This window comes from Rhinatrema bivittatum, chromosome 9 (assembly GCF_901001135.1).
Source record: "Rhinatrema bivittatum chromosome 9, aRhiBiv1.1, whole genome shotgun sequence".
Taxonomy (NCBI): Eukaryota; Metazoa; Chordata; class Amphibia; order Gymnophiona; family Rhinatrematidae; genus Rhinatrema; species Rhinatrema bivittatum.
Window position 1 is genome coordinate 250398670 of NC_042623.1, and position 15902 is coordinate 250414571.

At 42.2% G+C, this 15902-nt stretch overlaps 1 protein-coding gene across 3 annotated transcripts in view; it reads right to left on the minus strand.

Moving 5' to 3' along the window:
• FNDC3B (fibronectin type III domain containing 3B) overlaps nt 1-15902 on the minus strand; it is a 679078-nt gene that overhangs the window by 205230 nt on the left and 457946 nt on the right. The gene's annotated exons all lie outside the window — the stretch shown is intronic.

A 15902-nucleotide genomic window follows, 5' to 3' on the forward strand; every position in this document is an offset into this window, starting at 1 on the left:
TGGCCCTGAGATGCATGGAGTGTGCTAAGGCCCAGGCCCAAATCTGCACTGCTTCTTGACACAGCAGTTAGGAGCCTGTGCCTCCCTGTTTGTTTATGTACCACATTGCTACTGTGATGTCCATCTGTATCAGCACAGTCTTGTGTGAGAGGCAGTCTTTGAAGGCATTAAGGGCATATTGTATCGCTCGAAGTTCTAAAAAGTTGATTTGACACTTTCTTTCGAGCGGAGTCCATGTACATTGAGTCTGAAGGTTGTTGACGTGAGCTCCCCATCCCAAGTTGGATGCATCTGTGGTTAAAGTTATTTGAGGAGTCGGCTGTTGGAATGGTAACCTGGTCTGTAAAGCTGGTTGGCTTGTCCACCATCGAAGTGAGAGACGTATCTGGTTGGTGACCCATATTAGGGACGCCAGAGGCTAAATAGCTTGAAGCCACTGAGACTTTAAGGTCCTTCTCATGGCTAATTTTGCCATAGGGGTCACGTGGATTGTAGACACCATGTGACCCAGAAGTGTAAGGAATTGATGGACAGAGGCGGTTGCAGTTGCTCAGGGAGTTTGCAAGATTTGCTTGGATGTTCGCACAGTCGTTTGGAAGAAAAGCTTTTGTGACTGTGGTGTCGAGGTCTGCTCCGATGAAGGTGAGGAGTTGAGACGGATTCAAATGTGATTTCTGATAATTAATTAGAAATCCCAGGGAATGCAACAGGGATATTGTGCTTCTCAAGGCAGCTAGAGTTCCTTGTTTGGATGGATTCCTGATGAGCCAGTCGTCTAGATAGGGAAAAACATGAATGCTGTTTTTTCTGAGATGTGCAGCCGCAACTGCCAGGCATTTTGTGAACACTTGAGGTGCTGAAGCCAGTCCAAATGGAAGGACTCTGTATTGGAAATGTCTTTTCCCCACTACGAAACATAGATATTTTCGATGTTGTGGGGAAATGGGAATGTGAGCGTAGGCTTCTTGAAAGTCCAAAGAACAGAGCCAATCTTGTTGCAATAAGGGAAGAATGGTCCCTAGGGAGACCATCCAGAATTTTTCTTTTTGAAGAAATTTATTGAGATTGCGGAGGTCTAGGATAGGGCGGAGACTGCCTGTTTCTTTGGAATTAAGAAATAGCGGGAGAAGAACCCTCTGCCATGTTGAGACCAGGGAATGGTTTTGATATAGCCCTGGTAGTCAGCAGGGTGGAGAGTTCTGACTGCAGCTAAGATGTTATAATGCTGTGTGACCACAGAGGAATGGGTGGGGAATCTGAGTGTAATGTTTGGAATTTTAGACAATACCCCCGGTTCAAGATGGCTAACACCCACTGATCTGTGGTGATGAGACTCCATTGGTGTTTGAAGTAATGGAGCCGACCTCCTACATGCAAGTTGGGTTCGGGGTTGTTGAAGAGGCTGCTGCTCTCTGGTATTTCTTTCAAAAACCAGATGGTGATCCTGTTTGTGGGGGTGGCTGAGTTTTTGCCTGTTTTGGTTGACATGGACGCCCTCTCTGAGGTTGACGGAAAGGGCGTGTTGAAGAAGTAGGTGGATAGTACCTATGAGGCCGATAGAAGGGCTTTCTGGTATCTCATCTTGTGGGCTTCTGCAGTGAGGATGGTTGGTCCGATGGCAATCTGGACAGCTGGTGGAGTGTCTCATGGTGATCTTTAAGTAGAGAGACAGTGGCTTGGATCTTTTCTCCAAAGAGATTGTCTCCGGTGGACTTCTTCCCTGGAGACTGGGACTGGGTCCACTGTCACAGACTGGCGCTACTGGCACTTTCACAGCAGAATGTGGTGGCACAGTCCCTAAAGAAGAAGGATAAAGAACTTCGAAAAACCAGCAGTGTCGATAGAGCGAGCTCAGTACGCTCCATAGACTTGGGCTACCCAGAAATTAGCAGAGCGAGTTAAAGACGCTCAATGGACTGCAGCAATTTGGCTACATTAATGAGAGTACAATCATTTAATTTGACGGGAAATACGGATATAATTGGAGATTTTTGAAAAAAAGAAAAAAATGTTTCTAAAAAAAATTGTGAAAAATCTTCTTTTGAAAGTTCTGCTTTAAAGAAACGGCAGCACATAAGCGGCAGTGTTAATCACGGTTCAAAAAAAAACGGTTACCCGGTGATTGAATTTTGAATGGGCAGCCAGAGATTTCTCGGCACAAAAGTTATAAACGCTAAATTAGCGGAAGTGTACATTAGCCCATCTATGAGGGTAAACCAATGAACTGTGTTTTACATGTGACTTTCTTTTTGGGATAGTATTTGTATTAAGTCACAATTGTTCCAGTTTTCTCAAATAAAGGGCACAGTCTCTGACACCGATGCCGGTAGAGAGCGCATCAGTGTCTCAAGTAGAGGGGCATGGTGGCTCTTGTACCTGGACCCGTTTTGTCATCGGCTTAACGTCCTTCGATGCCAATGCAGACACTGATTCTCCCGATGGAACGGAGTTGGAATGGTGCCGATGGCGTTATTTCTCTCGATGGTCTTTGCTGGATATCGAAGAGGACACTATTGAAGATCCGGATGGGGTCGGTGATGGACAGTCATCCGACTTTTTCTTTCCTCGATGTTTTTCAACAGAGGAAGGAATTTTCTTCAGTGACGACGTAGAAGATGATGATGGAGTAATCTTTTTGAAAAGTTCCTCCATTTTATCCAGTCAGACACGCCTGCCCTTCGGAGTCATCTGAAAGCAGGTGGAACATGCGCGGACATTTTGGCCTGATCCCAGGCAAAGAACACAGATGTCATGAGGGTCTGTAATTGACATTGTCCGGGTACAATTCGGGAAACTTTTGAACCCTGTGGCCATTGTAGAAATGTTTAGGCTGGGTAATGGTTTGTGGCCCGCGGATACTGAATTAAAGTATCTGGAATCAACGGAAAAAAGACTCCAAAGAGTACTCACCAAACGGGATGTCGAAGGGAGACCCGAGAAGGGAATTTTCTGACAGAAAATATTATTATTTCGTGAGGAAAACATTGTGAGAAAAATAAAGTTCTTTCAACGCGAGGCTAAAAGCAGAGCGGAAAAAAAAGAGACTGAAGGGATACTCCTGTGGCTGCAGGGATCATGGCATGCTGGGCATGCTCAGTGGGCTCAGTGTGCCAGTCAAAAGTTTCTAGAAACTTTGACTGAAGTTTTCCATGATAGGGCTCCATCGATGATGTCACCCATCTGTGAGGACTACCATCCTGCTTGTCCTGGGATAATGCTTTAATATTTTAAATGGTCAAAATGCTCTACACATTGAAAATAAAGCTGTGGGCTGTGCTTCCAAGAAAAAAAATGGTGTTTGTTTCATGGTAATAGAGGGTGGGGTGTAGGGATTATAAAGGAGGGGTAGATTTGAAGGGGAGGAGAGTGTATAGCATATCTATGTTATGAAGACTAATATGAAATCAAAATGATTCATTTGATCTCTCCATAAAGCTAAACTTGTTTCCTATGCTACTAAATCTTCACGCAATCTCTATTTTTTTCTAGGTATTTTCCTTCACCCTTCCCTTTCTCTATATTCTTCGAAGTATGGAAATGATGTAGGTAGATCATGAGGCTTTTCACAATCATGCCAATGTACTCATCAGCTCAATGCACCTTCCACTGCCTCTCCTTTCTGGATAACAATTAGTTTCCTTATAACAGGTTTATGGAATTCTCTCTAGCATTGCGAATCTGATGTAAGCCAGCTGACGATGGTACATAGATGGATTTAGCCATTCTATCAGAGTAATTCCCCAAGTTTACCTGCATAGTTCTCAACTAAACCTCCGAAAATTATACTTACTGCTGCAACACCTACAATAAATTTAATCTTTGTTTCACGAGAGTTAAGATTGGCAAAGAATCACAAACTACTCTGTATTTATTCAGATATTAGCGACTTGTTCTTAAAACAAATGACCCAAGAGCTAGCAGAGGCATTTCCTATAATATAAAGAGGATTTGTTACGTGATCAGAATTTGACTGCCAAAAAAAAAAAAAATGAGTAACATGGACTTCTGAGGGGACAAAAGACTTCTGTTTTCCATCACCAAGATTTGGCATAACTGGGGCTTGTTATAAAGATAAAAGACCGTATCATATTCATGAACTGCCTCATATGCAAGTGCTATAATCAGTGATAAGCCATTAGCAATAAATGTAGGGAACAAAGAAACTGTGTTAGAGGCTCCAGACATCAAATTAGAGACAATAAGCTTAGGTCCAACTAATCTACTGCTTACAGGTCCATTGTAATGGGCAATTTTCAGCAAAAGTTAATTAGTGCCACCATTCTGTGCAAATGTAATACAACAGCGCAGGTCCACTAGGTTAGACATCAGAATGAAAGATTTCTAGTTCTCTAGACAGTACAGATATTACAAACCTAATTCTTGGCTTTTTCATTTCAATCCGGTAATAAATACACTTTCACGCACATTAATAAACCAGATCTGAAATGTACAAAGAAAGGAAGCACATATACAGGAGCAGATATGTTCTAGAAAATGAAATCTATATGCAACTGTGTGCTGTGTATATGATGTTTATTTTTGTAATTCTCTGCTGTATTGAATTTGCACATATCACTCGTTTGATCTCCACTTGGCCCTTAACACATCTAAAACAGAGCTACTCATCATTTCTAATCACCCCACTCTGCTACACCCCCACACTAATAACCCTGCACTCCATGCGATCCCATTCCCACACTCTGTATGAGACCTCGGCGTAACCATTGACCATCACTTGAATTAAAAAAACACATCAACACAACCTTAAAAGGTGGTTTCTTTAAGCTTCATGTCCTTAAAAAACTCAAACCTCTACTCCATGCCCACGACTTCCGCACAGTCCTACAAGCCACCATTTGCTCCACATTGGATACTGTAATTCCTTACTCCTAGGCCTCCCATACACTACCATCAAGCCGCTTCAAATGTTGCAGAACGCAGTGGCCAGAATTCTTACCAGCACTCGCAAATCCGACCACATCACCCCTGTCCTCAAAGAACTCCATTGGCTCCCTATCTCCTCCCGCATTCTCTACAAAACCCTCACTATTATCCACAAAACCCTACACAACCCCAACATACACTGGCTTGACGACTCCCTCTGCTTCCTCTCATCCAACCGACCCCCAAGAACAGCCTACAAAGGCTCCCTATATTCGCCCTCCCCAAAATCCACCCACCTCACCACTAGAGAGCGAGCCCTTTCTGTTGCAGGCCCCTCCCTATGGAACTCCATGCCCACTGAACTCCGCTTAGAGTCTTGAACCCTTAAATTAAAAAAAAAAACCTAAAGACTTGGCTGTTTAAACAGGCATACCCGGAAGAGGATACCCCCTTCACCCGTTATGCTTTCTGTATACCTCTACCCCCCCCCCCTCCACAGTTCATGTTTATTATTTTAATGTCTGTCACAATTTCACAGTTCATGCTATTAGTTATAATGTCTGTCACAATTTCTCCCCCTTAAGTTAAATACTTCTTTCCTTTTTCAGGTACTCCTCATCTTAAGTACAATTATACATAGGTACTCTTCCTTCTCTCTTTCTCCTGCTCCCCAGTTTAACCCTCCCCTGTTTATTGTATTTCCTTTAAGTGTCACTGTAAACCGATATGATGTTGCCATGAATATCGGTATAGAAAAGCTGTTAAATAAATAGATAAATTGAGAAAGTAAAAGAGCTGTCAAAGAATCTGTGAGCAAAAGTAGTTCAACTTTATAAATCAGGAAAAGGATATAAAAAGATATCCAAAGATTTGAAAATGCCAATCAGTACTGTTCAAGAAGTGGAAAATTATGGGTTCTGTTAATATCAAGGTAGACCAAGAAAGATTTCAGATATAACTGCCGGGAAAATGTGTCGGGATGCAAAGAAAAACCACAAGCAACTTCTACTGAAATACAGGCTGCCTTGAAACAAAGTGGTGGTGGGTGTTTCAGCATGCACAATAAGGAGATACTTGAACAAAAATGGACTGCATGGTAACCTTGCCAGAAAAAGCCATTGCTGTACCACTGCCACAAAACAGCCCACATATAATACAACAAATAGCACCGAAAGAAGCCTCAAAATTCTGGAAGAAAATAATTTGGAGCGATGAGATAAAAATTGCACTTTATGGTCACAACCATAAACTCTGTGTTTGGAGAGAAGTCAACACCATCCCTACCATGAAGCATAGAGACGGATCTCTGCTGTTTGGGTGTGTGTAAGCCACAGCGGCACAGGGAATTTTGTCAAAACTGATGGCAGGATGTATGCAGCTTCTTATCAGAAAATATTGGTGGAGAATTTCCATTCATCAGCCAAGAAGCTGTGTATGGGACGCACTTGGACTTTCTAACATGACAATGATCTGAAACATGAGGCCAAGTCAACCCTTCAGTGGCTGCAGCAGAAGAAAGTGAAGGTTCTGGAGTTGCCATCACAGTCTCCTGACCTCAACATCATTGAGCCACTTTGGGGAGAACTCAAACATTCAGTTCATGCTAGAAGACCAAAGATCTGGAGGCTTTTTGCTAAGAGGCATGGACAGCTTTACCACAGGAGAAAATAAAGGGCTTCATTTACATCTATAACAAAAGACTGCAAGCCATCATTTATGCAAAAGGGGGCAATACACAATATTAAGAACTAAGGGTATGCAAACTTTTGAACAGGACCATTTTATTATTTTCCTTAATGCTATGGTTTGTTTAATGAGTGTGCTATTCTGTAATGCATAATAGTTTAATTTGAAACATTAAAAATAACATGTGTTTTGTCTGATCACTCATGTTTTCTTCAAATGCTACACATCTTTCAAATTCTGCCAGGGGTATGTAAACTTATGACCACAACTGTATATATATGCATACAGATCACAGTCTCAGCCAAGTTCATTATAATCATCAACCTAGGGAATCAAAAGTTCTTATTTTTTTTATCCTTTTTCTTCTTTTGCATATCCTACAATGTGAATGAATAATATCAAAACTATATTCTCCAAAGCAATTAGATAGGCTGTAGAAATAGGATTTTATAAGTAAAATGAATGCCAAACAATTAGCTTAGTAGTCACTCCCAATGATCACCTTTTAGTCACAAAATTGTGCCTTCTTCAGGGGAACTTCCAAGATGTTTTTTAAATACAAAAGGAAGACACTCCTTGAGGAACTTGATGCTAGCAAAACTGCCCAGCAAAATCTACACAATTAATTTTGGGCTGGAAGTTATGATAGTACTTTTTAAGCTACTCCTGGAGCACCCCGAAGCCAGGGGTGGCCAATTCCAGTCCTCAAGAGCCACAAACAGGTCTGGTTTTCAGGATATCCACCATGAATACACATGAGAAATATTTGCATACCACAGAGACAGTGTATTCATATCCATCTCAGGCATAGTCTCGGTGGATATCCTGAAAACCAGGCCTGTTTGTGGTTCTTGAGGACCGGAATTGGCCACCCCTGGCCCTATCCAATCTGGTTTTCAGGATATCTACAATGAAAATATGCACGAGACAGATTTTCAGAAAATGGAGGTAGTGTATGCAAACCTCTTTCCTGCATATTTATTATGGATAGCCGGAAAACCTGACTGGTTGAAGTACACCAGGCTCACCTGGAGAAACAGTGCATTGAGATATACATCATATATCTTTCCTAGAAAGAAGCAAAAAAAAAAAAATGTTTTTTTTCCCTCAGGGTTCTACAAAAGGGGAGGGAGATTAGCATGCACCAAAAACACATTTGTTCCCCTGGGTGCAAGTCAGCACCTGCTGGGCCTATCAAAAATCCCATAAGCAGCTCCCTGATAGGAATCTGGAACAGTTCCTTGACTGATGAAGCTAATAAAGCAAATATTATACCTTTCTTGTGGCTGAGCGCAAATGATAGAAAAATCTTTCTTCTAAATTAATCTATGCTGAGCTTTCTACCAAAGGTCTATTTTAATCTGTGTGTTTTGCTCTTCAAAACTTCATTATTACACAGCTTGCTAGTGCAAAGACGTGTCAGGAGACTTCCACATACCAGATAGCTAAGCAAATCAAAACCATGTTTTTCCAGAAACATGTGTTCAGAATCTGACTGCAGAAAGAATCCAAATTCTGACATTTCTGGTGTGCAAAATGAAATTTCTCAAGCTACAAAAAACTGAATGCCTTCATTAGTTTCCAAAGGCTGTCCCCTGCAAAATGTCGGATCAGGTAGCGCACAGCTGAGATAAAGCTGTCTTTTTGTGCCTTTTCCCTGCAGCTGTCAATACAGCTACATCCAGTGCCTGTTTCTGCACCAGTTATATACAGGGATCCTGAAGCACCATCCCTTGGCAGACAGTGGTAGCATTCAATGAATGTGACTGCCAAAATCACAGCACAGATGCTGGCCTACCAAAGTGCTTTGGAGGCCCAGCCAACAGCCATGTCCCCCATACATACTAACCAGAGAGCATATCTACAGCGTGCACGCACGATGGCACTATTTATGACTTCTTGCTACAAACCTTGCATTTTCTCCCCCATCTTCTAACGTCAAAATTCTAGGGCACTAAGCCACTGTAAAAAAAATGTTGCTATTTTTATGTCAAAACATACTGCAATATTTTGTCTGAATTATGTGGTATTTTGCACTCTGTTCTTAGATGAAGGTCAACTATGCAGCTCTACCAGTGCCTGAGGTTGTCAAAGCGAAATGCTAATTATAAAAACAGGCTCGGGGAATCCTGTGCTCTGACTGGTCAAATCAGGTCTTGGGAACAGCTTAGGCATTATTTGGGTCTATGAGTCAGATATGAAAGTATGACAGAGTTTTTCCATCTCAGATGAATTTCTTTCTTCACATTCTGAAATATGAACATGATCTATGTTCATAAAGGCAACACAAAAATGAAAATCAGCATGATGCTAGCCATCAGGGTTTAGGAGTCTGATGCCATAGTACAGATTTCTATAGGTCTTACTGGTGTTGGAGAAAACTAGATTTTTTTTGTAGGTTGTGCACATTTCTTGGAACATAAGAAATAGCTACAGATATTGCAGTACATGTCGTTCCAAACCACATAAGAGCCCTTTTTCCAGTGGATATGTTCCCTGTATTACATAATTGCGGATATGTTCGCGTAATCACATAGTGGCACAGAAACATATAGGTCAATATTCACTAAGCCGGCGAGCAGAGAAGTCATCCGGAAAAAGTGACTCTGATATCTTTAACCGAATACTTAGCGAAACTTATTCGGGTAAAAGTGCCGCAGAATATTGTCGCTAAAGTTACCCAGATATAGTTATCCAAGTACTGTTGACATTCACTGGGATACTGATTATTAGAAAGATATAGCAGGGCCTGATCGCCCCCCCTCACTTCCCACCCGTTTAAAAAAAAAAAAAAAAAAAAATGTAGCAGCAGGTAAGCAACAGCTCGACACCCTTCCCTCCCTCACCTCCCCAAGACAAAAAACTAAATGGTGGGTGGATCTGCCTGATTGCCCCTTTTCCCCTAACACAAAAATTGTGAAGAATCATATTCATATCCCATGCCATACCTCGCCCCCCCCAAAATAAAACCCAAAACAAATAACTGCCGAGGAACCCCCGTGGGAGAAGAGGAGGCTCTCACTGCCATCTAAATATCAGGTCTCAGTAGTACCAGCATTTAACATTCATTTATTCACTTCACTTGCCCACTGATTGGTTATTTAAAAAAAAAAAAAAATAGGCATAACTCATTTGATCATCAGCTCTCGGCGGTTCACACAAAACACACACACACAATCCACATCACAATTTTAACATTGGTGTCTTCACTGACAGCTGTCACTGGCTTTTAAACTGTGGTCCAGCAGAAAAAGGCAAGAGCCTCTCCTCTCCTCACTGGGGTTCCTTGGCACTTGGGGGGTAGGGGACGGAGGGGTTTGAGAGAAGTTATTTGTTGCCGCATAATTTTTTGAGTTAGGGGAATTGTGGGGGTAGAATCCGAAAGCTCTGCCTGCTACTTTGTTTTCTCTTGGGGGTAGGAGGGAACGGCACTGGGGCACGGTTGGCCTGCTAAGTTTATTTTTAAAACTTGGGTGGGGAGATGGTAATTGGGCCCTACTCAGTCCACTTTTTTTGTATTTATTATCTAGTTGGTCAAATAACTTTCTACAGCCAGCATGAATATCAGCGTTTGCTGAATAAACTTAAGCCGCATTCCCAATTCGCCCCCATGCTGCCTCTTCCTTATCCAGCTATATTTTAACCGGGTAATGACTTACCCGGTTAAAGTTTGGCTGCTCGGGAGTCAGCCAGACAAACCCTTCTGAATATCAACCTCATGGTAGAGGTTGGCAGATAAGGACCATTTGGCCCACACAATCCATCCACTTGTCTCTTGTCTATAGCGTTCTAAGGATATCTCCCAGCTATCAGTCATACATGTTTGACCACCTACACTGCTCTAGCGCTACTCATCACCCTTGCCTGCTCTTAGAACAGAATTTAGAAGATGAAAATACTAACAATAAAAATTGAGGTATTAGAAATGATATTACATTCCATACAGGTGACAGCCTCATAGCTCAGTGAAGAGGAATCCTTGGGTCAATTCCCAGGTTGGGGAAAGGAGTCCCAGGACACAACAGTGACCCCTGCTGACTGGATTCAAGGCCCATGACTGCAGGGATCTGGAAGGGAACTCTGTGCATGGGCCCTGGACAAAGACACTAGCTATGATGGGCTTGCTAATTTGGGAGGGGGGGAATCAAGAGAGAGTTGAAAACATTCAGGAGCTCCAGATCCCTGCTTTGGTTCCAACTGAGTTGGAAACTCAGAGGAAACAGCCAGGCCCCCCCTTGCCAAAAAAAACAATTCCATTTAAAATGAATGAACCTGGTATTTGTATTTCCATTAATCATAATACTAACTACTTATTTGTATTCTAAATGTGAATGCATGATTGAATATGAATAAAATACATACATAATGGACAACGCGAAGATTTGTTAGAGGCCAGCATATAACATGAAAGCTTAAAAACAAACAAAAAAAAATGTTTCTTCTTGCCCCATGACAGTGTGGATATGAGGAGTCTCGAGTGTTCACCTCTTTTATAGGGTCATTCATCAAAATGCGTTCTGGCATTAACGCATGCGTTAAGAACAATAACGCATGGCGCAAATGCACATTTTTTGGAGGCGTGGGATCAGGGAGGAGTTTGGGTGGGATTTGGTAAAATGAGGGGCAACATTGCACCGCGTGATAGCATAACGCATTCTATCGCACGGATTTAACGCCGGAAATAACTACACCTTTTTTCCAGGTGTTAGGCTGTGCGGTAATTCTAACTTTCCTAAACATGCCCCCTTTTCTCAACACGGGCGTTATCAATGCGTTAATGTATTTTGATGAATCTAGGGGTTAGTAAGGAGGTATTTTCTTATGGTTCCTCTTCTTCTTGGCAACTTCAGATCATGACCCCTTTGTGACCTTCCTGTACTTTATTTTATACTATATTTTAATTTTCTATTTATCCTTTTTAATTTAAAATTTATTGTATCCCTCTTAAGTAGATAAATCATAAAACATAAAAGACCTACACTTAGCAATGAGAATGATGACTTCCAAACAAAGAACTAAAAAATCATACAAAAATAAAAGTAATACAAAATAAACTTACAGCCACAGAATAAAACACCATCTTTTAGTAAAGAATACTATCTAAAGCAGCTAACAAATTACATACAGTATTTTCTTAATTGAGCTTGCAAAAAGAACTTGATTAATCACATACATATCAACCTTAATGGATGAAATAAATTCTGTCACTCAACAGTCAGACAAGATCAGATTTTTAACATAATCTACAGTGAATATGCATAAGTGCATTCATGTAATTTGATCTAAGAATGCCATTAATTTACATATTGTTATCTGAAATGCAGATATGGTTTAGGGTCTCCAAAAACTATTGAGACTTTAACCAACCGTGAAGCAGCTTCGACCATAACATCTATCTTGAATGATCTACCTTTTCACTATGCTTCGAAGCATAAGGACAGACAAGGAAAAACATTGTTTTACACATAGCAAAACAGGTCTCTGGGTTCATTTAGACTGAGTAAATAAGCAATTATGTTGGCACATTTAATGATACTAGAAGTAGCAAACTGAAGTACACTGCAAATGAAACAGCTGCTCACAGAACAAATTGTATAGTTTTTAAAAATATTGGCTTTGTGAGATTTAGCTATAAAAATTGTTGTTCTATCTGGCACTAAGGGATACAGTATGAAATAATCCATATCATATAGAGTGGCAGTTACAGCCCTTACCACCTTGCTGGTGGACTGGATAGGTCATTTCGGTCTTTGTCTGCCATTATACATACTGGGCTAGATTTTAAAAGCCCTGCGCGCCGGCGGCCTATTTTGCATAGGCCGCCGGCGCGCGCAAAGCCCCGGGACCGTGTAAGTCCCAGGGCTTCGTAAAAGGGACGGGAGGGGGCGTGTTCGGGGTGTGTCTGGGGGGGGGGGCGTGCTGATAGTTTGGGGGCGGGTCCGGGGGGGGTGGGTCTGGGGGGGGCGGGCCGATGGTTTGGGGGCGGGCCGGGAGGGCGGTCCCGAGTCCCCCGGCACTGCGGCCTGTGCCGGGGGATGCAAGTTATTCAAGCAGGCGTAACCTGCACAACAAAAGATAGGGGGGGATTTAGGTAGGGCTGGGGGGTGGGGTAGATAGGGGAAAGGAGGGGAAGGTGAGGGGACGCGGAGGGAACGGAGGCAGGCTGCTCGGCGCGCGCAGGCTGCCGATTTTGCACAGCCTTGTGTGCGCCGACCCCGGATTTTACAGGCTACGCGCGTATCTTATAAAATCCGGTGTACTTTTTTTTAACATCTACCTCACTATGTTACTCTGTTACTGACTGAGGGTACGGAGAGGTTGTCCAGACTGTCTAGTGACCATGACTAGTTTTGATTTCCAGACTTGGTCATTTGCTCCTTGGGCTGACCAGGACTGGGTTTGTTGTAAAGGCAGCATTTAGGGTTCTTGCATGGGAGGGAATCCCAGCTACTGCAGTAACACCTACTAGCTGGCTGAATTGTACATCTGTACCAATTCCAAGAGGAACCATAGTCCGTCCTTTTCAGTCAAAAGACGGTTGTTGCAGCTGCTGAACTAGATGCATTTGCAGTGCAGTGAGTTGGGAACTGATCGCATCTGTTCACCAACGCTGAGCTTCTTAAACCTCGTCCCGAAAAATTTTCAGAATTCAACGTTAGTTTTAATTGCTTTCTCTCCAACCATGCGGCGAACAAACTGACAAGTGGCCAAAGTACATTTATACCAGGTCCTTAAATTTCAAAATGTCCTAAATCATGAAATTTGGTTTCCTGAAATAGTGAAAGTCGGTTTTCCTTTTCTACTTTAAACTGCAGTCAGTCATTCACACTACTGCAGTCAATGGAAAGGATAACATATTCCGACCAAAAATAAAAAAGAAAGCCTTTGTCTCAGGCCTTCACATTCCAAACCCTATTAACGTTCTGAAACAAAGGAAGTTATTGTCACCACAGCACAGGTGTGGTTTCAGGAACTTTACCAGGGCTGTAAAAAGAGTCACAGTAAGGTACCAACTGCAGATCAATAAAAATGTGCCTTTTATTCCCGGGGGGGGGGGGGGGGGGGGGGGGGGGGGGGGGGGGGGGGAAATGCACCCCAAAAAGAGCATAACAAAAATGTAACAATTCTTACACTGCGCAGGATGAAACATGTCTAAGAACACAAAACAATGTCAGACAGGCAGGCCTCTTGGCTTGGTGGCAGGGCTGTGCACTGCCATGTGCCACAACCACTCCCAAAGTTAGCGGAGGCTAGGGATGCTGCAGAGGTAACGTTCAGGACTCCTTCGGGGAGGGGGGGGGGGTGCTTGGGAAGGACTACCAGTCATCACAGAACAGTGATCCCTAGTGACCAGGAAGGATCCCTGGTGCATGGCCCAGCCCTCTCCCCACCCACCCCCCCAAGCTGAAGACTGTCGCTGCGATCACTGGGCTAAGTGAGCTGGAAGAGGAGATAAGAAAAAATAAGAGGAAAATCCAATAGGTAGCTGCAAAAGGCGGCTCAGTGCACCCTGGCCTAAGAGAAGCTGCTTCTGACTGAACAGGAAGTCTAGAGGAGCAGGCGGACACAGCCACACCAAAAAAGGAAGACACCTTAAAAGATGCATTACTTCAGCTGGCTTCAGCCAGTTAAATATGGACATAGAAAATAATGGCAAACATCTCCTGCCAGACATATCTGGGTACTGAGATGTTCTGTACGTACTTATGGAGCCCACTATTGCTTAAATGTCTCTTTCTGGTTAGCTTTTTTTCCAAAAGACAGAGCCTAATAACCACTATAGTACCCACTGGTTATTGGGCAAGAATTCTACAGCATACTTTTCCAGTACCTCTGTAAAAATGATCCTACTATTGCATCGCCCATATGGTCACTTTCTTTTTTTTTTTTTTTTTTTTTGGGAGGAACTCCATATTTGATTTTTAATCTTCTGTCACATCTGTGCTATCTCAGCTGAGTTATAACTTCAGCTGCTGAAAGTCGGAGAAGAAATCTGAGACTGAAGGCATTAATGCCCTTTCTAGGCATGAATGGTTGCTAATGGTAATGCTCATCTCATCCTGTGACTATTGTGCCTGAACGCCACAAGTCCTTCCAATTAACAGTGAAGAACCTACATCCTGAAATGGTCTACTCAGCCATAAGTTTCATTTCCAAGCAGATAATTACTGAGAGTGGCCTAAGGTCATGTGACCCTAACATGCCCCCATAAGAACCACCGAGGTGGATATTCAAAGACTTCTGTCCTACTAACTTTTAGAGATAGCTAGAAAAAAAGCCAAGATTTGAATATTACCCTCCTGCTGAGCAGATTAATATTACGTGCACAAAGTGGACGTAATGGAAGAATGCAGATATTGAGTGTTGTCCAACTAAAGGTACAAGCTTCAAACCATCTGTCCTAAATGTATCCTGGTTAAGTTATGTGTGTAACTTTATCTGGCTTTATTCAGCTGCAGACTTATTCCAGCAAGTCCCACTGAATATCCAGATAAGAATTACTCACAAAACTTTTCCCAAATAAAACCCGCTTGCGCTGTTTAACTATTACGGAATTACCCTTCAGTTTTTAAAACTCATTCATGCAGGGAATTTTCTCGTTTTAAGAATGTTATGATGGTAAAATAAAGTCATAATGTAATTTTCAACTACTTAACAATGAACCTTTACTATAGCATGTGAGATGTGAAAACTCTAGTTTTGCACCAGATGTGCTGCAATCCTAGATCTGCCAAAAACCTATTCTCATTTACCTGATAATCATTTATGAGGTTTGCCATAGCCAACTGGTGCCTCAGAAAGTATCTGAGAATTTCTCTTCTACTAAAGCGCTATACAAAGGACCAGTATAAAACTCTTGCCAATAAAACAAAATGGAATGAAATTTAAAACTAAATAAAAATGTGAAGACAGCAGTGCTTTGTCAATCTTCAGGTAATGCAGCTTCCCACTACCCTGAGAGTGCCATGCTCTACTCGGCCTTCATCTGATTTTTTTTTTTTTGTAGTAATCAATATAAGATGAGAAAAGTTTATGAACTTTAAACATATTTTCAGTGCTTCTTTTTATGTAGATAACTAATCTTTGAAGTTGTACTTGCAAGGAGTTTTTAGAACATGTGCTTAAGTTTGCTGCCAGCCTCTCAGCATCTTTTCCTGATTCATAAAATAAATCAAAAGTGTCGCTAGACTTGTGCACCATCTGGTAGACAAATGAAGCTAAAGTATGCTTACCATATTGATTTAGGCAGAAGCCGATTTACTCTCCTCCTCTTTTTTTTTTTCCTTTTGTGGCCTGACCGTCAAGAAGGCTACAGCACAGCAAGCCCTCGT